This window comes from Zeugodacus cucurbitae, chromosome 5 (genome assembly GCF_028554725.1).
Source record: "Zeugodacus cucurbitae isolate PBARC_wt_2022May chromosome 5, idZeuCucr1.2, whole genome shotgun sequence".
Lineage (NCBI taxonomy): Eukaryota > Metazoa > Arthropoda > Insecta > Diptera > Tephritidae > Zeugodacus > Zeugodacus cucurbitae.
In genome coordinates, this window is record NC_071670.1 from 36,515,664 (window position 1) to 36,541,171 (window position 25,508).

Here is a 25,508-nt window from a genome sequence, read left to right on the forward strand (position 1 = left end):
CCATAAGTGGGCGATGTCACGCCCGTTTTCCGTTTTGTAAAAAAATCTGAGTGCAGTTCCTATCTGCCATTGCTTATGTGAAATTTAGTGTTTCTGACGTTTTTCGTTAGTGAGTTAATCCACTTTTAGTAATTTTCAACCTAACCTTTGTATGGGAGGTGGGCGTGGTTATTATCCGATTTCTTTCGTTTTTGAACAGCATTAAGAAGTGGCTAAAAGAAATGACTGCAGAAAGTTTAGTTTATACAGCTTTATTGATTTGCGAAATAAATACAAAAAACCTATTTGAGGGCGGGGCCACACCCACTTTTTAAAAAAATTACAGCCAAATGTGCCCCTCCCTAATGCGAACCTGTGTTCCAAATTTTATTTTAATAACTTTATTTATGGCTTAGTTATGACACTGTATAGGTTTTCAGTTTCCGCCATTTTGTGGGCGTGGCAGTGGACCGATTTTGCCCATTTTCGAAAGCAACCTCCTCAGGGTGCCAAGGAATATGTGTTCCAAGTTTCATTAAGATATCTTAATTTTTACTCAAGTTATCGCTTGCACGGACAGACGGACAGACTGACAGACGGACAGACAGACAGACGGACAGACAGACAGACGGACAGACATCCGGATTTCAAATCCACACGTCATCCTGATTATTTATTTATATATAACCCCATATCTAACTCTTTTATTTCTTGGTGACACAAACAACCGTTATGTGAACAAAACTATGCTACTCTGTGCAACATGTTGCGAGAGTATAAAAATGGATCTTGACTTAGGACAACGGTTTTCTAACTATTTTCCAAGACCTGATGTAGGGCTCATCTGTAAAAGTATAGTAACTGAATTATCCTAGTATCTGTATAGGTATATAAGATATATATGTGGGATCGGTACACTCGACCGTACGGTCAATCAGGTCTAGTACAAAGTACTAATTGCTAAATACTAATTACTAAATAATACAACCCTGACCAAAATAAGATAGCCAACCCACTACTGCCGAACTGACGAGGACAGTCGAGGTTGAGAGTCCACCAAGTTAAGTTATACTATATTTTCTGCATGTTAAATTTTATAAAACTAATTGTTATATAAGTGAACTTACGCCGTTATAAACAAATAAGTGTTTTTTTTTTAAATAAAGAACCCACAACATTGGGGGCTCAATCCGGAAAAATCCAAGTCAAACTGTAATCTGAGGCGTACATATGTGAAAGAATAGTAGCAACAACACGATTTTCCTAACATATTATATTGGAACAATTGATGCAGCTTCGTTGGAGAGCTGCGCGGTTGACGCTACAAGCAAAATAGCGAATGAAAGAAGCGATTGTTAGAGAACATTCCATAATAGAGACAGTAGGAGCAAAGATGTGCGAGTTGAAGCATCGTGTATAATGTAACAGCAGAAACACATGAGACAGCAGAATAAGCGGAGAAGAGGCAAGAAAGAGAAGAGTAGCAGTGATTGGTAAAGAAGATTCCAGAATGAGAATAGAAAGCCGAAAGATGACGAAAAGAATACAGTGAAGGTAATACATATTAGTACAGAAAAATAAGTTTGAGTACGTGTTTCTAATAAATTTATTATAACCTATAAGTTTGAATACATTAGTTAGTATAAGATTAGTTATATAAGATTATTATTAATTTTATAAACGTTCGTAAGTGGTAATTGAACATGGATGCTCAAACTATTAAAACCATGACGGTGGGGTTGTTAAAAGAAAAAAGCGTGGAACTGGGACCGACAACGAACGGAAGAAAATCAGACTTACAGGTGCGCTTGATTAGACATTTTGGCTTAACTCATTAAACGCTAGTGTTACGTATATGTAACGCTCCGATCTTTCACATAAATCTACGACTTTTTCGAAATGCAATTTTAAATGTTCCAGATTATAAATTAGAATTGAAGTGAACAAATCAAAGAAAGGGTGTGCGCCATATTTTGCCTTTTCCGTTTAGTGTAGCAAAATTAGTAGCGCAGTGAACACGAAGCCGATTTCATACACCTAAAAAAACTATCGAAATGGGAACACGTTGTCGGTAAGTACGATTTTTAATAAAGTGTCACCGATTTATGTGAAAAGAGTGTTTTGTATATTTTGATAGTGGTTGAAATTTTATGCTAAATAAAAAAAAAAAATAAAATGACTGTATTTGTAGCTTTTTTTTCGTCTTGTGTAGCTGTGACATATATGTCACGTTCGCGGGTTCACCTTATGAATTGTATAACTATATATAATATACATATTTATATGCGTGTTCTTCCGTTATTAGGGCAAAACTAACTGTTGAAGAAGTTTGCGCAGTTTTGGACGAATTGACAAATAATGAAGAAGAACAGGTGGAAGCTATATATATAGAGGCTCCTGACGCGGGTGCTCTTTCAGGTGATGATTCGGCAGATGAAGACATACACAGCTTGTCGAGGATTGTGAAATTGTTACAAGAAAAAATACCGACTTTGATATAGACACGGTTGTAAACAATTTATTAGAGGCAAACCGTTGAATACTAAATACGCCTTCCGGTTATCTTCTAAACTTCGAGATGTATCAGGGAAAAAACCCTAGGACGAACGAAGAGTACGCTGCAAACTATGGAAAGAACGCTGCTCCGTTGTTTTCAATGATCGATGAATTCGATGAAACGTGGAAGCCACTTCCATTTCAATTTTTTTTCGATAATCTCTTCACTTCAATACCTGTTTTGGTTGGATTAAAAAAAGGGATATGGGGGAACTGGAACAATTCGGCAAAATTCAATACCAATCTCTTGCCCTTTGCCACTGAAGGATAAGTTGAAAAAAAGGAACGTGGTTATATGGTTAGTTCCCGGATTTCTGAATGCGATATTACAGTTACGAAATGGGTAGACAATGCAGTAGTTTCCGTTGCATCAACTTTATTTGGGAAGGAACCGGTAGGGACAGCTGAAAGATACTCTAGGGCAGAACATGCTCCAATTCAGGATCAAGTCCCCAATGCTATCGTAAAGTATAATAAGAATATGAGCGGAACAGACCGTATGGACCAAAACGTTAACGCTTACAGGATTGGAGCTAGAGGGAAGAAGTGGTGGTTCTCAATTTTTACCTGGTTGGTTGATGTCTCCATTCAAAATGCTTTGTTCTTACATAGAAAAGGCGGACACGGGCTAACCCAGCTACAGTTTAGAAGAACCACTGCTAATCACTTTTGTCGTACTTATGGACAAGTCCGAGGACTATGGGGATTTAGACGTCCGGATTCGCAAATTGAGCTTGATGCTAGTTATGACCTAATTGGCCATTTCATAGTTAGAAATCCTACCAGGAGACGCTGTGCTGGAAACAACTGCCAGCGATCAATAAACACCAAATGAGTAATGTGTGACGTATGTAGGTTTGTGTGTGGATTGTTTCTACAACTTTCACTTTAGACCAGTTTGAGTTTTCTTTCTCAACCAAAAATTGATGAATTTTCATACGTTTGTACTTGTTTCGTTTTCTTTTTGTAAACTTTATAATTAAAATAATAAAATTGATGAATTAAATCCAATGGAAATGTTTATTTACATGTTAGTATCAAACATTGTATTACATAACAGAAACCCGCGAGCGTTACATATATGTCACGGGTCGTGCAGACCCCCCCGGATAGGGGTCGAAACTTCTGTTTGTAGTTTTGTGTACATATCAACCCTTGTAGTATCCACACAAAGTTTGGTTCCTCTATCTTTGCTATTTAGCTTTCGCGTTTAATGGGTTAAATGATGGTGAATTGGTTTGAGAAAAGAAGCACAAAATAGCAATCACAAACTACAAAAAGAAAATTATAAAAACTATAATGCTAAGAGAAAACCCGAGATTCAATATAAAATAAATGACTTAGTCGCAATTAAAAGAACACAATTCGCACCAGGGTTAAAGTTAAAACCTAAATTCTTGGGTCGTTATAAGGTGACAGCTGCGCATAAACATGGCAGGTACGAGGTAATAAAAGTTGACGATCATGAAGGATCGCAAAAAACAATCACAGTGTCGGAATAGATGAAAAAGTGGTGCGATTCATTCGGGGCGAATGAACCATCAGGATGGCCGAATGTGGGATCGGTATACTCGACCGCACGGTCAACCAGGTCCAGTACAAAGTACTAATTACAAAATAATACAACCCTGACCAAAATAGGATAGCCAACCCACTACTGCCGAACTGACAGGTTGAGAGTCCATCAAGTTAAGTTATACTATATTTTCTGCATGTTAAATTTTATAAAACTAATTGTTAACCAAACTAATGTTTTCTATAAGTGAACTTACGCAGTTATAAACAAATAAGTATTTTTTAAATAAAGAAGAGCCATCAACGCTCCATTACCTGCTAGCACAATTCCCATAACATGCAACGCTATAATTTCTCCAGTTGTTGTTGCAATTTTGCATAAACATCGAAGTGTGCTGGAGCGTAAAGTGGTATCGCCGCTTGTTGTTGTTGTTTTCCTTTTCATTGTGGCAACTGCAACTGTGGCAAATACAATTGCAGTCACATGCAATATAATTCATTACCGCCGCCGCTGCACTCGCATTTGTTGCAAGATGGCGCTGGTTACGGCATGCCAACAAGGCGCTTGTGGCCTGGCAGTGGCAGTGACTGCCAATTGCAAGTGCGGCAACAATTGCAGTAAACATAGCAAGCAAGCAATGCATGCAACCATGCAATCATGCAACCATAATGCATATTTCATTGTATAGCCGTGCATGTTTATGCAGTGACTTGCGCCAACACACACACACATGTGTGACGGTGCTGCCATTGCGTTGCTCTTGAATGCCAAATATCGTATTTTGTGGGTTAATTGTTTGTCAGCACTGCCGCATCATTGCCCTCCGGGCCAGTGAGAGATGGGAGGTGAGGTGTGTGCTGCGCAGACATAGTTGTTGAAGAAGTCGCACTCGAAAGAAACCAGGTCAAGTTGCTTTGCCACATGCGACAGCCGCCCGAGTGCATAATCACTCGAACATTTGGCGTGGCAGCCTGTTGTTGAAACCGTTTTTTCATCGTTTTCCTCCTCTTTGTTCTGTGCTACAACTGCAACGGGCAACCGCCAACGCCATTGCGACGTAAAGGATGCTACAAAGCTGCACCCGCCGGCTCAAGTGCAGCACGAAATTGTCAAAAAATAAAATTCAGTCAGATAATATAGTCAAACGTTGCGACTTGTCATGGCAAAACTAACAAACAGGCAGACAAAAGTTGGCATACATAAATTTTCCGCAAGCGCTCGTCTATGGGAGAAATGCATTGAACGTTAGGGTGCGCCGTCTATTTGAGGAAGTTGTACTCTCTGTAGAACTTTCTGTCCAATATAAAGCTTGTAAAGGTGCAGGTGATATCTATTACGATATATTAAAATAAGTTTTGTTAAAGAACTGGGTGAACTGAAGCATTAGGTCTTTGTTGACGAATCTGAGGCATTTTTATATTTCATTATTCCAAAGTTTTGTCGAGTTCTCATAATTCTTTACCCTCATGCATTTATTTGAGACGCTTATTCAATCGTTACCAGCACCTTATGTTGTCGTTCATTAGACATTTATATTTCAAACAATTCCAGAACCGTAACAACTTAGAAAACACTTTCTTTTCTATTCGTATTTTCTTATTTCTTTGCCCTTTGTTTGGATCTAAAATCCTTGTACCTCTTTTGGAAATGTTAAATTCTGCTTTGAATATTTCACTCAAAATTCAAGCTACCATCATCCGATCATTGAAACTTGTTTTTTTAACTTCCTTTTTTAGTACACCCTTAATATGCGGACCTAGTATAAAGCAAATTGAAGGACACTGAATTTATCCAATGCAGCTGTTGCAAGAACTCGTTATGTTTTTTGTCTAAATACAATGGGGTTTGAATGAAACGCGGGTACTTTTTAAAGCTTAAAGACTAAGTAAATTAACTGAATGAAATAAAATAATTTTTGATGAGCTTGAATTAGTTGAACTGTTCAGTCTAACTAACATATTTTATAATTTCTTATAAGAACCTTATAAAATGTTTTAGTGATACAGCAAAGCAATTTGAAGGAAATTTAGAGAAATCTTCTGGAGAACATATGATAAATATGAGATGACGTTAACAAAGGCAGTCTTTCGACATTTTCTTAGATGTGAGCTGTAACGTTGCTCTTCAGATGGCGCTAATCGCAGTAAAATACTTTCAAACGACAATATCAATCGAAAACGGTCGTGCCCGAATGCCGGTGAATCGTCCCACACACTTTGTTGATGACTCGTCAAAAACTACGGGAGCTCGGATGGGAGGTTTTATCACATGCACTATTTAGACCGGACATAGCGCCAAGTGATTACCAACTGTTCCTGTCCGTGGCGAACGCCCATGATGGTGTAAAGTTGAACTCAAAAGAGGCTTGTGAAAACTGGAAGTTCGAGTTCTTCGCAAATAATGAGCGGTGCTTCTACGAGAGGGGTATTATGAAGTTGCCTTCTAAATGGAAACAGATTTTCGAACGAAACGGTGCATATTTGAACTAAATCCTATCCGATCACTGTAACACTTTTTATAAAGCCTTGAATAAAGATCAAAAATGTGTAAGGGAGATATTTGCCAAACTAATATGTACCTGTGTATGTAAATATGTAAATATATAGAGCGCCTGTTACGCGGTTTTGTTCATGGCCAGCGCAATTTGTTGCCAATGGCAATCGTGTTTGCAAGCTTAGCTACATGCAAAGGCGAGTAAAAGTATAAAGAACATATGTTAAACAACAACAGCAAAAACGCAACCAGTTAGACTTTACAACAATAACAAAAACAATGGAATAGCAATTTAATTACCAAATATGTTCAAAATTGCATTGCCATGCGCCTGCAGCACCCCGACTCCCCAACAAACGCCGCGCCAAAATCTATAATTGGCTTTGTTGCAACAGAATTTTGAAATTTTCAATTCTCACATTTGGCATTTGCTTTTGTTTCGCTGCAAATTTTTAGCATTTGGCGGTATTAAAACAACACACAATTCACTTTTCATTGTTGTTGGCGGCAGTGCGGTGCTGCGAGAGGATTAGCGCGAATTGGCAGGCAGGCAAACAAACCGTTGCACCCAGTCCACCTATGATATGCAAAGCAACTGCTTGCGCTGAAAATCGATGAAATTCTAAATTTGATGCAAAACTGTCAATGGAAGAATTGCGAATCGAGAATGAAATTGCGCGGATCTGCTGCCGCAGGTGAAAGTAGAAAAATTGCAACGCCAGCGACAGCAACCGCGATGCCATTTGTGATGTCATGTCAATGTGATGTGATTGTTGTGGTGTTGCATGCAACAGACGGTGGTAAATTAATATTATGCATTTTTTGTTGCATTCCGATGGAAAAATATTTTTATATGTCGTGGTATTTATAGATATATATGTCTATCAATGTTATTATTTCAGCAGAAACAGATGCGGTAAACTCTTTTTAATTGACCACAAAAAATACTAAAAAATTGGAAAGCAAAATGAAATCGTTGAGAAATGAGAGCTTCGACCTCATGTTGGGTTTGCAATTTAAAATGAAACGAATGCAATAAGTATATGTAGGTTTATGTAAAAGTGCGGTTCGATAAAACCCTAGCATACAAAAAAAATAAAAACGAACCTTTTAGAAACCCGACGCTTTAATCCTCAACGTAGTCTCCTTTGTGATCGACCGTTTCTTTAACTTGCCTGAAAAACACTTTTTCAGGTAGGTCTCCGTTGCGAATAAGGAAGTCGTGAACTCAAATGTATGTTCGGCGACTGGCTTTTCCACGCTTATAATGGAAAACAGTAGAGTCGCACGGGTCTAAAACTGGAAAATACGTTAAATGGAGAAGCAAGCAATTCGTTATTCTTTGGCGTCGAAGGCCCATGAAGAAAACAATCGTTATGCTTATTGACGCTGGGACAGTTTTCGCCTTCCTTTGGCCAGGTTCACCACATGAAGTAGACTATTTGAAATCACGAAATGACGCAGTAACACCTTCGGAGAACTCCAGCGCTAAATATTGCTTCTGCCTAATATTTTATGAAGGATATGTGCGAGAAGAGCGAATTCAATCGGGGCTCTGACAGCTCTGTCAATTTATACTAATTTTCAGCCTTAGAGCCTGTATTTAGAGCGATTGACTCTCCATTTTTTTATTTACCAACGCATTAACTAAGATCATCGAGAGAGAATTAATCAAACTGATATTAAGGGGATGAACGGGCTGATACAATACATACAGTACTTGTCAAACAGGCAAGGGATGTTGACACCGTCCACGCTTCTGCACCATAAAGTAGGACGGAAATGATGACCAGTATTACCATCCAAAAATGTTCCAAGTTTAACTAAGTCTGCTTCCAAAATAAATTTATATTTTCCCTTTCCCTTTGACTGGATCACACAAAGTGCTACCCAAACTGAGAAATATTTGTTTGCTTTAACATAGCAACATTTTGAGAGCACAATATATTGTTCAAGTTCAAACAATTATTTTATTTCGTTCCTGAATTTTCCCACACAGTAATTCACCGTAGCATTTTATTGGCACAGGCAATATAAATACAAAGCAACACAATGATGATATTTGGCGATCCCAGCACTCCAAGTTGAAAGGGTTGCCTGCAACATCCCCTAATTGCAGTGAATTTATTATATAAAAAGTATAAGAATATTAAATGTTTATGGTCTGCATAATTAACGGGAGCTCCGAAAAGGTGCGCCGATTAATGCCAGCAGCAGCATAATATATTTCGAAAATAAAATTTGTAAAGATAGAATTTTATGGTGTCCACCACATGGTTTGGGAGAAATTGGACACACCTTTCTAATTTCATTAAGAATTGTTGCGTATGCGTGTTGAGACAGCACACAGCAATTCTCCAAAAAATAGGTCACTTGTCACGAACCCGACAGGTTCGACGCTTCGATTGTAAGAAGAATTTATATGGCTGGTTCGTTGTGGAGTGCGATTGTGATCGCCATTTTTTGCTAAAAGGCAATCAAAAAGCAATATTATTTTTGTATAAAAACGATTACAAAAATGTTACTCAAAATATTGGCCGTCGCTAACTACTACTGTTGACCATATTTCTGGCAGCATGCGTATGCAAATGTCGAGAATTCGTTTCAAAAAGTGACATTTTCAGTTGAGAATAAGTTTGGGATGCAAACAGATCTCTACAAATATTTTGTTGGGTTTATGTCGACACAAATGTCCAAGATCAATATAAAACGATTTAATCGACCAGTGCTTGACCCTAGACACATCTATTGGAAAACTGCGGAGTTGTAGATTTAATATGTATAATAAATATGTATTTTGTTACAACTTGGTATATACTCATGTATTCAGCTTTCTCACTCACTTAAAATGCTTTTAAGACGTGTCTGGACTTCTAAAGTTAAATGCTTAAAATACAAAATGTCGAAGTAGCTCAGAAGTAAATCTACAAGTGAGCAGTTAAAGTCGAAAGCGTGCGATGAAACCGCGAAAGTATCACGTGTGTAGACGAGTACTTCATATATACACACATATACATATACAATGAATATGTATCAGCGACTGTTTCTTTCCGAGTCCACTAGGAAAATGTGAATACAACCAGGTTGCTAGCTGTTTCATATAAATTGAATATTACAATACGTATGCCAAACTACTACTAATTTAATTTCAACAAATAAGAAAGGGCTAAGTTCGTGTGTAACCGAACATTTTATACTCTCGCAATTTATTTATTTAATTTTATAAATATAGCACACAATTTGACTCCATATTCGTCATATAAAGTCCATTGAAAGTTAGAAACCCTAATAATAGGTATAATGGAGCTAAGTGAAGTTATAGCCCGATTTCACCAATTTTTGGCACGGAGACATATTATTATAAGAAAAATATTCCCTATGAACTTCATCAAAATATCTGAGAGATTACAGACAGACCTACAGTTTCGGTAAAAAGAAATTAGAATCACTGAGGTCCTTATGTTCGATATATGGGGCCTTGAAAACCTATGTTCCGATTTCGGCGATTTTTGGAAAAGGGGTTTTTTTTGGTGGATTGGATTTTTGGAAAAGGGGTGCCACACTATTAATGCAGTATTTACGCAAAGTTCATCCGATATCCTCACTTGTGCTTACTTTATATATTGTAAAGGAACCGATTCAGATCCTCTTCAAAGTTCTGGTATATAGTAAGTAGACGTGGTTATGAACCGATTTGGTCTATTTTCGCAACATATTCTTGAGAGGCAAGGGAAATATTACAAACCGAATTTCACTGAAATTGGTCGAGCAGTTTCGGAGATAGGGTTTTTGACCAATAAGTGGGCGGAGCCACACCCATTTAAAATTTTGTATACCAATTTGAATGCAGCCCTTCTGAAGCTTCTTTATGATGAAATTTAAGGTTTATGGAGTTTTTCGTGGCTGAATTAAAGCATTTTTAGTGGTTTTTAATACAACCTTTGTATGGGAGGTGGACGATTATCAGATTTCTTCCATTTTTATACTCTCGCAACAAAAGTTGCTACCAGAGTATTATAGTTTTGTCCACATAACGGCTGGTTATATGTCCTAAAACTAAACGAGTTAGATATAGGGTTATATATATCAAAATGATCAGGGTGACGAGACGAGACAAAATCCGAATGTCTGTCTGTCCGTCCGTCCGTCTGTCCGTGGACGTCAACGGATAACTTGAGTACAAATTGAGATATCTTAACGAAACTTGGAACACGTATTCCGTGGCACCCTGAGGAGGTTGCTTTCGAAAATGGGCAAAATCGGACCGTTGCCACGCCCACAAAATGGCGAAAACCAAAAACTTATAAAGTGTCATAACTAAGCCATAAATAAAGTTATGGAAATAAAATTTGGAACATAGGATCGTATTAGGGAGGGGCACATTTGGATGTAATTTTTTTGCAAAAGTGGGCGTGACCCCGCCTTCAAATAGGTTTTTTGTATATAACTCACAAACCAATAAAGCTATATAAACCAAACTTTATGCAGTCAGTCGTTTCCTTATACAGTCCAAAAATGAAAGAAATCGGATAATAACCACGCCTATCTCCCATACAAAGGTTAGGTTGAAAATGACTAAAAGTGGGTTAACTCACTAACGAGAAACGTCAGACAAAATGAAAAATGGGCTTGGCATCTCCCACTTATGGGTCAAAAACCATATCTCAGGAACTACTCGACCGATTTCAATGAAATTCGGTATATAATACTTTCTTGACACCCTGATAACACATGTGAAAAATGGATGAAATCGGTTCATAACCACGACAACTTCCCATTTAACTCAATTTTGAATTCCATCTGATTCCTTCACTTTAATCTGCATATATCGAGCCTTTACCGCCATTTTAGCGTAAGCGACAAAAACTAAACTTTACAGGAGAAGGTTTTTTTTTAAATACTTTTAACCATTAATGTGATAGTAATTTAAAATTTCTCATACATTAATGCTTTTCAGACATTTACATATATAATTGAATGATAAACATCATAGGTCCGTTACGTCTTAAATTACTAGTTTCTATAAAAAACTAATTTTCGAAAAAATTGTCGCTTACGATAATTTGGCGGTATTGGCTCGATATGTATTGGTTAATATGTGATATATCTTAGCAAAATTAAGTGAGTGTATAGTCTTGGATATAGTGTACCTTGCTGGTGAAAATGAATGAATGGGTTCAGGAATTTCCTCAGCCCTCATACACTATATAGGACGATTTTCTTTATTCTATTAAACTTTGTGCCGAATTTATAGGTAAATTTGGGTGTTATCTTAATAAAATTTCTTCAATAAATTGCGAGAGTAGAAAATGTTCTGTTGCACCCGAACTTAGCCTTTCCTTACTTGTTTGGTATAAGGTAGTAACCTAAAAGAAACGATTGTAGAGAGTTTGGTTGATATAGCTGTAGTAGTTTCCAAGCAATGTACAAAAAACTTATTATGGGCGAGGCCACGCCTATTTCCCGAAATAATTGCATCTGGATATTCCCTTTCCTACTGAGAACTTTACGTTTATAACTTTATTTATGACTTAGCTATGGCAATATATATATTTTTGGTTTTCGCCATTTTGTGGAAAAAGTCCAATATCCTCAGAGTCCTGAGGAATATGTGTGCCAAGTTTCATGAAGATATCTTAATTTTTACTCAAGTTATCGCTTGCACGGACAGACGGACAGACATCCGGATTTCAACTCGTTATATATATATATATATATTTGGCGTAGGAACCGCTTTAAGCGATTATAGCCGAATCCACCAGAGCGCGCCACTCATTCCTCCTTTTTGCTTTTTGGCGCCAACTGGAAACACCAAGTGAAGCCAGGTCACTTTGCACTTGGTCTTTCCACCGGAGTGGAGGTCGTCCTCTTCCGCGACTTCCTCCAGCGGGTACTGCATCGAATACTTTCAGAGCTGGAGTGTTTTCTTCCAACCGTACAACATGACCTAGCCAGCGTAGCCGCTGTCTCTTTATTCGCTGAACTATGTCAATGTGGTCGTATAAATCGTACAGCTCATCGTTCCATCGTCTGCGGTATTCGCCGTTGCCAATGTTTAGAGGACCATAAATCTTGCGCAAAACCTTTCTCTCGAAAACCCCAAGAGTCGTCTCATCGGATGTTGTCATCGTCCACGCTTCAGCGCCATACATCAGGACGGGAATAATGAGCGACTTATAGAGTTTGATTTTGGTTCGTCGAGAGAGGACTTTACTTTTCAATTGCCTACTTAGTCCAAAGTAGCACCTGTTGGCAAGAGTGATTCTGCGTTGGATTTCAAGGCTGACATTGTTGGTGTTGTTAATGCTGGTTCCCAGATAAACGAAATTATCTACAACTTCAAAGTTATGACTGTCAACAGTGACGTGGGAGCCAAGACGCGAGTGCGCTGACTGTTTGTTTGATGACAGGAGATATTTCGTCTTGTCCTCATTCACCACCAGACCCATACGCTTCGCTTCTTTATCTAGTCTGGAAAACGCAGAACAAACGGCGCGGTTGTTGCTTCCGATGATATCAATATCATCGGCATACGCCAGGAGCTGTACACTCTTGTAGAAGATTGTACCCTCTCTATTTAGTTCTGCAGCTCGTATTATTTTTTCCAGCAATAGATTGAAGAAGTCGCACGATAGTGAGTCACCCTGTCTGAAACCTCGTTTGGTATCGAACGGCTCGGAGAGGTCCTTCCCGATCCTGACGGAGCTTTTGGTGTTGCTCAACGTCAGCTTACATAGCCGTATTAGTTTTGCAGGGATACCAAATTCAGACATCGCGGCATAAAGGCAGCTCCTTTTCGTGCTATCGAAGGCAGCTTTAAAATCAATAAAAAGATGGTGAGTATCGATTCTTCTCTCTCGGGTCATTTCCAAGATTTGGCGCATGGTGAATATCTGGTCCATTGTAGATTTTCCAGGTCTAAAGACACACTGATAAGGTCCAATCAGTTCGTTGACGGTGGGCTTTAGTCTTTCACCCAATACGCTCGACAAAACCTTATATGCGATATTGAGGAGACTTATACCACGGTAGTTGGCGAAGATTGTGGGGTCTCCCTTCTTATGGATTGGGCAGAGCACACTAAGATTCCAATCGTCAGGCATGCTTTCTTCCGACCATATTCTACAAAGAAGCTGATGCATGCACCTTATCAGTTCTTCGCCGCCGTATTTGAATAGCTCGGCCGGTAATCCATCGGCCCCCGCCGCTTTGTTGTTCTTCAAGCGGGTAATTGCTATTCGAATTTCTTCATGGTCGGGTAATGGAACATCTATTCCATCGTCATCGATTGGGGAATCGGGTTCGCCATCTCCTGGTGTTGTACTTTCACTGCCATTGAGCAGGTCGGAGAAGTGTTCCCTCCATAATCCCAGTGTGCTCTGGACATCCGTTACCAGATTACCTCCTCGGTCCCTACATGATAATGCTCCGGTCTTGAAACCTTCTGTAAATCGCCTCATCTTTTCATAAAATTTTCGAGCATTACCCATGTCGGCCAGCTTTTCAAGCTTTTCATACTCACGCATTTCGGCCTCTTTCTTTTTACGTCTGCAAATGCGTCTCGCTTCCCTCTTCAGTTCTCGATATCTATCCCACCCCGAACGTGTTGTGGTCGATCGCAACGTTGCGAGGTAGGCAGTCTGTTTTCTCTCCACTGCGGAACGACCATTCTCATCGTACCAACTGGTTTTTTGGCGTTGCCGGAGACCAATTGTTTCGGCTGCAGCGGTATGCAATGAGTTTGAGATGCCGTTCCACAGCTCCCTTATATCGAGATGCTGATGAGTGCTCTCAGAGAGCAGGAGTGCAAGTCGAGTAGAAAATCGTTCGGCTGTCGGTTGTGATTGCAGCTTTTCGACGTCGAACCTTCCTTGTGTTTGTTGACGGGCGTTCTTTGCTGCACAGAGGCGAGTGCGTATCCTTGCTGCTACTAGATAATGGTCCGAGTCAATGTTTGGTCCTCGGAGCGTACGCACGTCTAAAACACTGGAGACATGTCTTCCGTCTATCACAACGTGATCGATTTGACAGCCACGTTGCTTGATGCATTTTTTTGTGCTGGAATCTGGTACTACAGACAACCATATTTCGGGCCCCAGCGAAGTCGATCAGCCTCAGGCCGTTTGGCGATGTTTCGTCATGGAGGCTGAATTTTCCGACTGTTGTGCCAAAGACACCTTCTTTACCCACCCTGGCGTTAAAATCGCCAAGCGCTCATAAGTGCGTTCTAGGCGCTCATAGAAAGCATCTTTGGTCACATCGTCCTTCTCTTCCGTTGGGGCGTGGGCGCAAATCAGCGATATGTTGAAGAACCTCGCTTTGATGCGGATTGTGGCTAGACGTTCATCCACCGGGGTGAATGCCAGGACTCTGCGACGGAGTCTCTCTCCCACCACAAATCCAACACCAAATTTGCGCTCCTTTATATGGCCGCTGTAGTAGATGTCACAAGGACCCACCTTCTTCCGTCCTTGTCCCGTCCATCGCACTTCTTGGACGGCGGTGATGTCAGCCTTTAGTTGTATGAGGACATCAACCAGCTGGGCAGAGGCACCTTCCCAATTAAGAGTCCGGACATTCCAGGTGCATGCCCTCAAATCATGATCCTTAGTAAGTTTGCAGAGGTCGTCATCAAAAGGGGGGTTTCTCATCCGAGGCTCGGTGTTTGTTTTCATTGGGGAGATTTTTTTATGTGGTGGGTCCCAAGCCCTACGCACAACCGCAGAAGCGGGCTTCGTCTTCTCACTTTAGCTCGCCTCCAAACGGATGTCTGTTAGCTACCCAGGGGATACTTGGTCTAAAACCGGAAGTCGTGAGCTGCTTGAGTCATATGCAAAAGAATCGTTCCTGGCCACTCCCAAGTGAATGGCAATCAGAAACTTTCCTCACTTGCGTGAACTTCTACATATGACCCCATCCCCCTACCCCATCCCTTCTACTCGTTATGCTGATCATTTATGTATATATAACCCCATATCTAACTCTTTAATTTTTGTGTGACAAACAACCGTTATGTGAACAAAGAGAGTATAAAAAATGATACAATAAACTAAATTTCATAATACTCGTGACAAGTATCAGTTATTTAAGAAAGCTTTGAAATACCTTTAAATATATTCAATTGTATGAGAATATTCCAATTCACGCATTCCTAATTTTTAAAAATTGCACACCGATTGAGACTCTACATATAAATCTTGCGCCTAGTATATGACATCTAGTTGGTTTAAAATTCCTACTGGGATACCTTCATCTGCATTTATAAGAACTTATATATTATATAGAGGCATATTATAATGCCTCTGAATTTGCTTACATATCGTATGTTTGTGTGCAGTGCGACAGTGAATATTTGTGGTTTTCGCGGTTTAACTGTAAATTTGATTTGTAACTTTAAAACTTTTCGATAAGGAAAATAAATAAAATATGCAGTTGAAAAAGCACAATACAAATTGGATAGAATTGGAATTACTTTAGTGCAGACAAAGATATTGTACAAATATCAAACACAATAAATAGAATCTATAGCATTGGGAGTATGGACAAGGAAATGAACTTTTATATAATTCGTTACCGTTACCGTTGAATACTAAATTAAATACCAGATAAGACGTTAAGACGGTCTTCATGATTACTGAATGAGTACTGATTACTATAGCACACTAAGAATTAATCAATAATGTTCTGAGACAAAAAACGTAAATGTACACCAAAAATTCTTGAAACACACGCGAGCTTAAGACATCTCGATATCGTCGCTTTATTGAACGACACTCTCGAAAAAATAATGGAGCTCATTTTTTATAAGACTAATAAAGGCTGTTGAAGCTGTTGATTTTCAAACCGACACCCATATATAGGATGGAGCACCTTCTACATATATAGAAGTTGAATAGTTTGATAGCAATCCATGGTATCGGTTCGAAGTGGTAGCTGTATGACGTTGTGTACGCTATCTAAATTCAACAAACAAAAAGTAGGAGCACCACTGTTAAAATTTGCTTCGGATTGATTGATCACATCTGTCGCCCAAAGTAAATCGCAAGAGGTCAAGGGAACTCTACGCCCTCAGTAAGGTCTTTCCTAGTAATAGATTCTAACTGGCCATTGTCCAATCGATATTCACGCGGTCAAACAAAACATTTTACCGGATGCTAGCTGCAGACGCTGCTTGAAGGAGGATGAGTTAGAATCCTCCCAACCTTTCCTCATGGAATGCCCCGCCGTTGCGAGTTCTATGCAAAAGTTCCTTGGATCTCACTTTTTTGTGCAACCACGCGAATTAGCGTATATAGAAGTAAAAAACCTCTGCAAATTTGTTATGGTTTCTATGCGCTTTGTCGATTCTTAAACTTAAGTGAAGGGGTACATTTTATTGCCATCACGAAGTACTGTCCTTAATAAGTGTCTTTCCTTTTGTGGAACAGCCATTGAACCTAACCTATCTAAATTCAAACATGATAGCAACCTTTGAGACACTCTGCTGTAGCTTAATGCTCGATGTTGTAATAGAAGATAAATCTCTTAATTGATCCCACTTGATTTTAGCTACACTTTTGGTAGTCAATATCATGACTGATATGGTGCATCCCTTTGGCTTTGATTCGTTTAAACTTTCATTCGTACTGATCAGAATCTCGAACTATCGGAGTCGGTTTTTAAGGAATATATTATTTGAGTTACTCTGCCAATATATCTATTCTGAAATCATCTGTCTGATACAAATATAATCTCAAAGAATTTAATAGGAACACGTTTCGGTGTGCATCCTAGATATGAAAAGACTTGTCACTAAAATCATTTCACACTACTACGATGTATTCCAACTATGGCCCTATTCGTTAAGTGACAACAGCAGTTGGAAGAAGATGTACGCAGCATGTGTGAGTTTTTAAAATCAATTCAATAAACTTCAATTTTTAATTTGTTTTGCTGCATTTAATCAGCCGCACTAGTATTGCCTCCGCCTTATCACTACCATTTGCCATGCGCTTTTGAGCTGATTGTGGTTGGCAACGCAGCTTTGTGGTTTTGCGGTTTATTTAACAAGTTGCATTTGTATGCAGATCAGCATTTAATTTGTACGCTCGGCACCCCGGCCAGGCGCGCTGCGATGACACACCCACACACACGCACACGCGCACGTACAGTTCGAAGCGAAATGGCAATTCGTGTTGCCAACAATGGCTTACTTACTTCATTAACTGGCTGCAGCTGCTGGCGTATATCTGGTATCTGTTTGCCTTGGCAACGGACCAAATCAAAATTCGAAGGTCGAAATCGATGAAGGATTACGGAGTGAGCAGAGCAGCTAAGCAATTAATTTGCAATTTTCTCACAATGCAAACAAGAGCAATCAGTTACAGTTGCCGACAGCTGTGTTCAAATGCAAATTATAGTGGCTGTTGTTGCTGCTGCTTTTTTATAATTTATGCATGCACACACACACACACACACACTTACTCACTCACGCTCACTTATTGCATTGACTTATTTGCCCGCCCCAAATAACCAATGACTCGACCCGCTTGGCATGCATAAGCTATTGGAGCGGTCTAGTATGCAAGATATCAGCGAATTTGATTTGTGTTGCATGTCTTTGGGCATTTGTGCTTTGGAAATGTCGAGTTAACGCTCGACTGACTGCCTGTAGTCAATAGGCAGTCGCTCTACCCAGCGGCTTATAATGAAACTGTAATTGTTATTTTTCATTCGCATTTCTTCAACATTTTCACAATTACTCTGCATTGTCCGCGCGTTGAAAGGCTACCGGGAAAATGGCACACAACTGCATTAAAGTGCGAGGGAATAAGAATCGAGCAAGAAAAGTGCACAAACAAAGCGCAGAATAAAGCAAATTTACTCTTTTCACTCTCAACACACACACACACGCATACAATCGCATTATGCAAACTGCTGCCGGTTGAGTTAGTGACAATCGTTGCAGCGTTGCGCCATGGCGTATGAGTAATGTATGTGCCTTCACAGTTTGATGGGCAGTGAAGTCAGTCTTTTCCGCACAAAGCATTTAAAGTGAGTCATGCAAATAGGTAATGGGTCCGAACATTCGCATTATATCAGTTTTTAATGCTTTCTATGCGCTGCTGCTTATAGTGGATGAAGCATAGTATGAATGATGATCAGCGTTAAAATGAAAAATCACAAAAGTCGGCTTAAGAAGTATTGCGAAAAGCGAAGGAAAAAATGTTACTATTACTTAAAATAAATATTATGTTAGGGCTATTGCCTATGTTTTCGAGAAAATCTTTATAATTGCGAAAATATACATTTCGAAAAGGGTTAAACCCTCTCTATGTCCCGAGCATAAACAAAGTAATAAAATGCCGAAACTAGTGTGTACGCTGACACTAATCGGCTGCGTTGTAGCGTTAGCTATAGTTAATGACTGTTTGTGTATATAAAAGAAATCTCTTTGGATTCAATCGAACCAATATTAATTGCGAAGGCGCCTATAACCTCAAATATCTGTTGAAAGCTCACAGCGATATTTATTAATTGTGTTAAAAATTGTTTTCCAAAACTGCTCTCTTACAACGAATACTGATGGGATTCAAAATCCAAGCAACAATGCTTTATAATACCCGAATATTCGATTTTGCGTATTTCGAAATTTCCTAAAAGGTCAACATTCGAAAAATTCTGATGGATATGAAACTCCATGAAACAATGCTTCATAATATTGAAAGTTCGACTTTTTCGAATTAGGAATTTCGAAAATTTCGAATTTTACAAAGAATACTGCTGGGATTCAAAATCCACGAAACAATGCTTATAATACTCCAATATTCGATTTTTCGAATTTCGAAATTTCGTTAAAGCTAAACATTCCAAGAATTCTGATGGATATGAAACTCCATGAAACAATGAGTTAATAATTTTCGAATATTCGATTTTTCGTATTTCGAAATTTCGTAAAAGATAAACATTTCGATGAACATAAAAATTCATGAAACAATGCTTTATAATACTTGTATATTAGATTTTTCGAAAAATACCGATATATGTACATGAAAATTCATGAAACAAAGTTTGTTAATAACACTGTCCAACAGCATTTTTGGAACAGAATAGCGACCCCATAATTCTGAAAGGGTATGTTGAGTAGATCATTTTTGTAGAACAAACTTATGGTCCAGCACGTCAGAGTTTTTTTTTACAGTGGGTCAAAGTTTTCATTTTTTGGTCTAAGGGAGCATTATACTATATGAAAAAAATGTTGTAAGTTAAAGTCTGAGAGAATTCTTATGGTCAGAGTTGTATTGTGGAATTGTATGAGGATTATTTTTGTGGAAGATCTTAACCCACTAACTGGTTTCTTTATGGGTCAATTTGACCCTTTTTTCGAGAAAATCAAAAAATATGCTTTAAAAAAGGACATTTAAGGATTAAAATATTCTACGAAAATGTTTGGCGGAAAATTTCAGTGGGGGTCACCAAAGACACCATTGTTGTAAATAAAGCTCTTTACGATTGATAAAAAAAATATAATTTTGTTTTAATAATGGTTTATTATAGTATGTACATATTTATTTTTTTAATTCAGCAGTAGTAGGACAATGGATTAAAGATTAAACTTAATATGCTTTCCTGTATTTAGCTTGACGTGAATGTTCCGATATGTCAAGGTTTCTGTAAAAGCCCCATACGTATTCAGCAAGCATTACAGTTTGGGATTTTCCATTGAATCTTTCTTTCAATACCTTTATATCGTGATGAAACCTTTCACCGTGTTCATCTGAAACCGCTCCAAGGTTTTCTTTAAAAAAAATTGAGATGATAGTGCAGAAAATGCAGCTTTAGTGACATCTTAACGCCAATATTGTTAAAACCGATTAGCATGCTTTTAATATTTTCTGCATAGTTTTGTGCTTTTGAGTTTCCAAGGAATTCTGATATAACCAGCTGCATAAAGTCAAATGCTGTCTTTTGCATATCCGACAGATGACCATAAAATTCTTCATCTTGTAATAATTTTCTTATATCGGGTCCAACGAGCATTCCTAGAAAAGGTAGTTTACATTAAATGAAATAAATTATTTCTTAAAACCGTATTTTACCTACTTTTAATTTTGCTGCAGATAATCTGGGGAAAATTGTTTGAATGTGTTTGAAAGCATATCCTTGTGCATTTAAGCTTTCAATAAAATTTTTCACCACGCCCAACTTAATATGCAGCGGTGTAAGTATGACCTCATCTTTTGGGACAAGAGATTCATGGATTACATTTAAGTCACCAATAATATTTTCTTTATGTTCTTCGAAATATTTAATATGATAATGGCTGCTGTTAGCACGTGAATCCCATTTACAAAGAAAGCACATATATTTTGTGTATCCTGTTTGCATTCCAGTCAATATTGCAATCATTTTGAAGTCTGCGCATACTTCCCATTTATATTTATAGTATTCAATTTTATTTAAGAGATTTGAAATATTTGCGTATGTTTCCTCCTTTTTTGTGGAATACGCAACCGGTATTGATGGATGCTGATTTCCATTGTGCACTAAAACTGCTTTTAAGCTGTGTTTTGAACTATCTATAAATAGTCGCTAAGCGGTAGAGTCCAGTGGAAGCTTTAGATATTTTAGAACCTCTTCAATACTGCAACAGAATACAAATTGTTCTGATTTTTTAAAATAACTTTCCAAATCGGCGTGTCTTTTTCTTGGCGATGTAATTTTTACATATGTTTAAACCACCAGGAGGCAAGTAACTTATATCTGATATGTTTTCAACCGCCGCTGTTTTTTCTGTATTGGAGTATGTCATATTGGCCGAAAATGTATGTGTAGGCGGTTGAGGCACCGGAACACCTTCACAGCGCACTTCTGGTAAAATGACATTATTTGTTGCTTCGTATGTCATTATCGCGTCGTGCCTTTGCCAAATTTGTAATTTACGCAGAAATAGCATGTATCTTATTTGTGATTTTCAGGTTCAATCCATATAATAGGCGCAGAAAATGGCAGCGCCTTAGTACCGCCTTTGTACCAGGTCAAAAGACCACTTTCGCAAGTAGTACATACAGTTTTTGGTATCCAAGCTTCACATAAAAATCGTATTCCAAAAAAAAGAAAATATGGTTCTTCAATTGTAAGGAATATCTTTATTCTGCTTTGAAGGTGCGTAAAATGTCCACAAATAAAACAAAACCAATCTCTTAATTTGCAAACAGAATCCGCCATGCTTATTTAAGCTTTAATTGTTCTTTTTTTATATTAATTCTAGTAAAAATCACACCCAATATGTACTGCTTAGTAAGTCAATTATGCTTAATTTTATCACACCCGATTTGTAAGTCACAGCTGACTAGACGCGAGAACTTAGTGATTGGCCTGTCCGAACTTGACGATGTTTTCACCTACTTTGTATATGTTGGCGTGTAATTTTGCCAATTATTCGTAAAGAGCTTTATTTACAACAATGGTGTCTTTGGTGACCCCCACTGAAATTTTCCGACAAACATTTTCGTAGAATATTTTAATCCTTAAATGTCCTTTTTTAAAGGATATTTTTTGATTTTCTCGAAAAAAGGGTCAAATTGACCCATAAAGAAACCAATTAGAGGGTTAAGATCTTCCACAAAAATAATCCTCATACAATTCCACTATACAACTCTGACCATAAGAATTCTCTCAGACATTAACTTACAACATTTTTTTCATATAGTATAATGCTCCCTTAGACCAAAAAATGAAAACTTTGACCCACTGTAAAAAAAAAACTCTGACGTGCTGGACCATAAGTTTGTTCTACAAAAATGATCTACTCAACATACCCTTTCAGAATTATGGGGTCGCTATTCTGTTCCATTCAAAAAGTCTTTATTTGTTGGACAGTGTAATCGAATATTCAATTTATCGATTTTCAAAATTCGAAATTTTCCAAAAGATCAATGTTCCAAAAATTTCGACATGAAACATGATTTATACATGAAAATTCTTCAAACAATGCTTGTTAATAATCGAATATTCGATTTTTCGAATTTCGAAATTTCCTAAAAATTCGATGTTCGAAATTCGGAATCAATTCTTGTAATACTCGAATGTTCGATTTTTCAAATTTCGAAATTCCTAAACATGCGATTTTCGATGTCAATGAATATCTGAGATATAGCTTATATGATTAAATAAAAATGATTTCAGTTTTGTTCGTATAAACCTTAACTAAAACTCTAAAAATATAATATTTAATTAATTAATATTTTCAACCACAATGGAACTACTACGGAATCCATATTCTCTTTCTTTCTTTCTCTTTCTCTATCTATCTTTTTTTATTTACACTACTAATCCCATTGTTCTTTGTTATGTTCTAAATGCTTTATTCTAAACTCCAGTTGATGCTCATTTGCAACATAATATCATTGTAGTGAGTAGTAAGGGATAAAAACTGAAAACTTACATAAAGATATGAGGATGTAATTGTGGCATAAGAAGTAGTAGAAAACAGTTTTATTTACTCAGATGTAGATGAGGAGCGGTTTTATTATGCTGGACTCTGATTATATGCATATACAGTTGTGTATATAATATATATACTATATACCTTCATGGTTTTATCTACGGATACATAAGCCACATAAAAACCCCTCACTCATATGTACATATACACATTGCTCACTTTACGCTTCCTTCCCCTTGTCTCTTATGCCATATAGAGAGCGAAGGACAATGAAAGAAATTAATTTTAGGAAATGCGCACTCACACACTCGTCGCAATTCCTCACCTTCTTCCCACCATTTGTGTGTCATTTGAGGGAGACTTCAACTCTAAAGCTGCTCGGTTTCCAGTTTTAAGTCAGCGCTCAAGTCAGTCGGTGCGTGGGCGGGCTTTAGTATGTCATGCTAATGGCTAGGATTTCTTTAACAATAGTCAGTCGACATGTTTGCCTTTGTTGTTGAGATTCATTTAATGGATTTTAGAATTGTTCTACTCGTAATGCATTCGTAGTTGGTGAGAGTGTGTGGCATTAGGGTGGTGCATTACAAATGTGATAAAAAATATGCATTTTTTACAACAAAACATCGAATGATATTGGAAAAGGAAAAATATAATGAAATACTATTTTATGGAGAATTGGTGGAAAAGTCTTAAAGTTTCGTAACAATTATTGTTCCGAACCGCTTTTTTGCTCCTTATTCAAGGCTTTATAAAAACTATCACAGTGATCGTATGTAGTTCAAATATGCGCCGTTTCGTTCGTTAATCTGTTTCCATCTAGACGGCAACTTCATAATACCCACTCGTAGAAGCCTCCCACATTATTTGCGAAGAACTCGGACACTTACTTTTCACACGCCTCTTTTGAGTTCAACTTTACACTACCAAGGGCGTTCGCCATTGACAGGAACAGGTGATAATCACTTGGCGCTATGTCCGGGCTATATGGTGGGTGCGATAAAACATCCCATCCGAGCATCCGTTGTTTCTGACGAGTCATCAACGAAGTGTCTGGTCTGGCGTTGTCCTGGTGAAACACTACACCATTCCTGTTGGACAATTCTGGACGCTTCTGGTCGATCGCCTGCTTCATGCGGTACAGTTGTCTTCGACCACGACCGTTTTCGATTGATATTGCCCTATGTGATCCATTGCAGCATATCGCAAGCGTTGATTCGATCCAGAAGGTCTTGCTTTTTTTGTAGCCAGCCTTCTGCAGATGGTTTAAAATGGTTTGGTGACTAATTCCATCTCCTGGGCGATGTCACGAGATGCCACATGCCGGTCTAACTCGATGTTTACATGATTTGATCGGTATTCGTCGTCACAGGTCTTCCGCCGGCTGGATTATCCATGGTGTCGTTTTCATCCGCTCTGAATCGTCGAAACCATTCCTCCGCAGTTCGAAGTGATAGAGAACCATCCCCCAAAACACCATTAATCTCATGGAACGTTTCTCTAGCGGTTTTGCCTTTAACGAAGGGAATCTTTAAATTAGCGCGAATTTCGGCGTTAGTGAACTCCATGTTTACATGTCTATAACTGTTGAACGCAATATCCAAACTAATCATGCATAGCGTCGTTTTATAGGTTATGTCAAGACCTTTCAAAGATGAAGAGTATTGCCAGAAACGAGCTCTGTAGCGTTTTATATATATAGCCGCGAAATTCAAAAGACAAAAAGGCAGAAGGGAGATATTTGCCTACCTAATATAAAATAATTATATGACTTAACTTTCATCCAAAATGTGATTTTCTTAAGTGCATACTATTTTGTTAGGGTACAGAATGCCTTAGGCTACTATCACTCAACATAATACTCGTATATTTTATAATAAAATACTCATTTGTATCTATATTGTTGTGATTACTATCATAAGTGAATGCTTTGTGTTTCATTTTAATATTTTAATTCTCTGCTGAATTAAGATCGCAGTATCCTTTGTGTTGATATTACTTTCACTTTCACTTTCAGCTATTATAACTGATGCTTTGTAATGTGTCATGATTTGCTTTCTTTATAATCACTTACGAAGGGAACTCACTATGCTCACAGCACGTTTTCCAAATTATTTCGAAAGATATGAGTTTAATTCTTTCGAATATTATTCCTACATAGTCAGTGAACAATGAGGTCAAGCACTTGCATTTCCAATTCACTTTTTATGCAGCAAATACTGTACTTATTTGTGATTGTAAATGCTGTATTTTTGATACATTAATTTAACTAAAAAGTGAATTTATCTTTTTCTTTCAGATTTCCTGCAACTATGTGTGAGAAATATCTTTGTTTTTGTATAAAGGTCGCAACAGCGCCCGACATGTATATATTTATGAGTTGATGTTATAGGATTTTTATGCCCCACTACACTCAGATCAGTCAGAGAGCTTATTTAAAGGCGTGCAGCTCACATTTTAAGCTATGGAAGCCTGGGGAAGTAATAGGTCGATTTTACCTAATTTTGACACCGAGGCTCACTATTATAAGGAAAATATTCC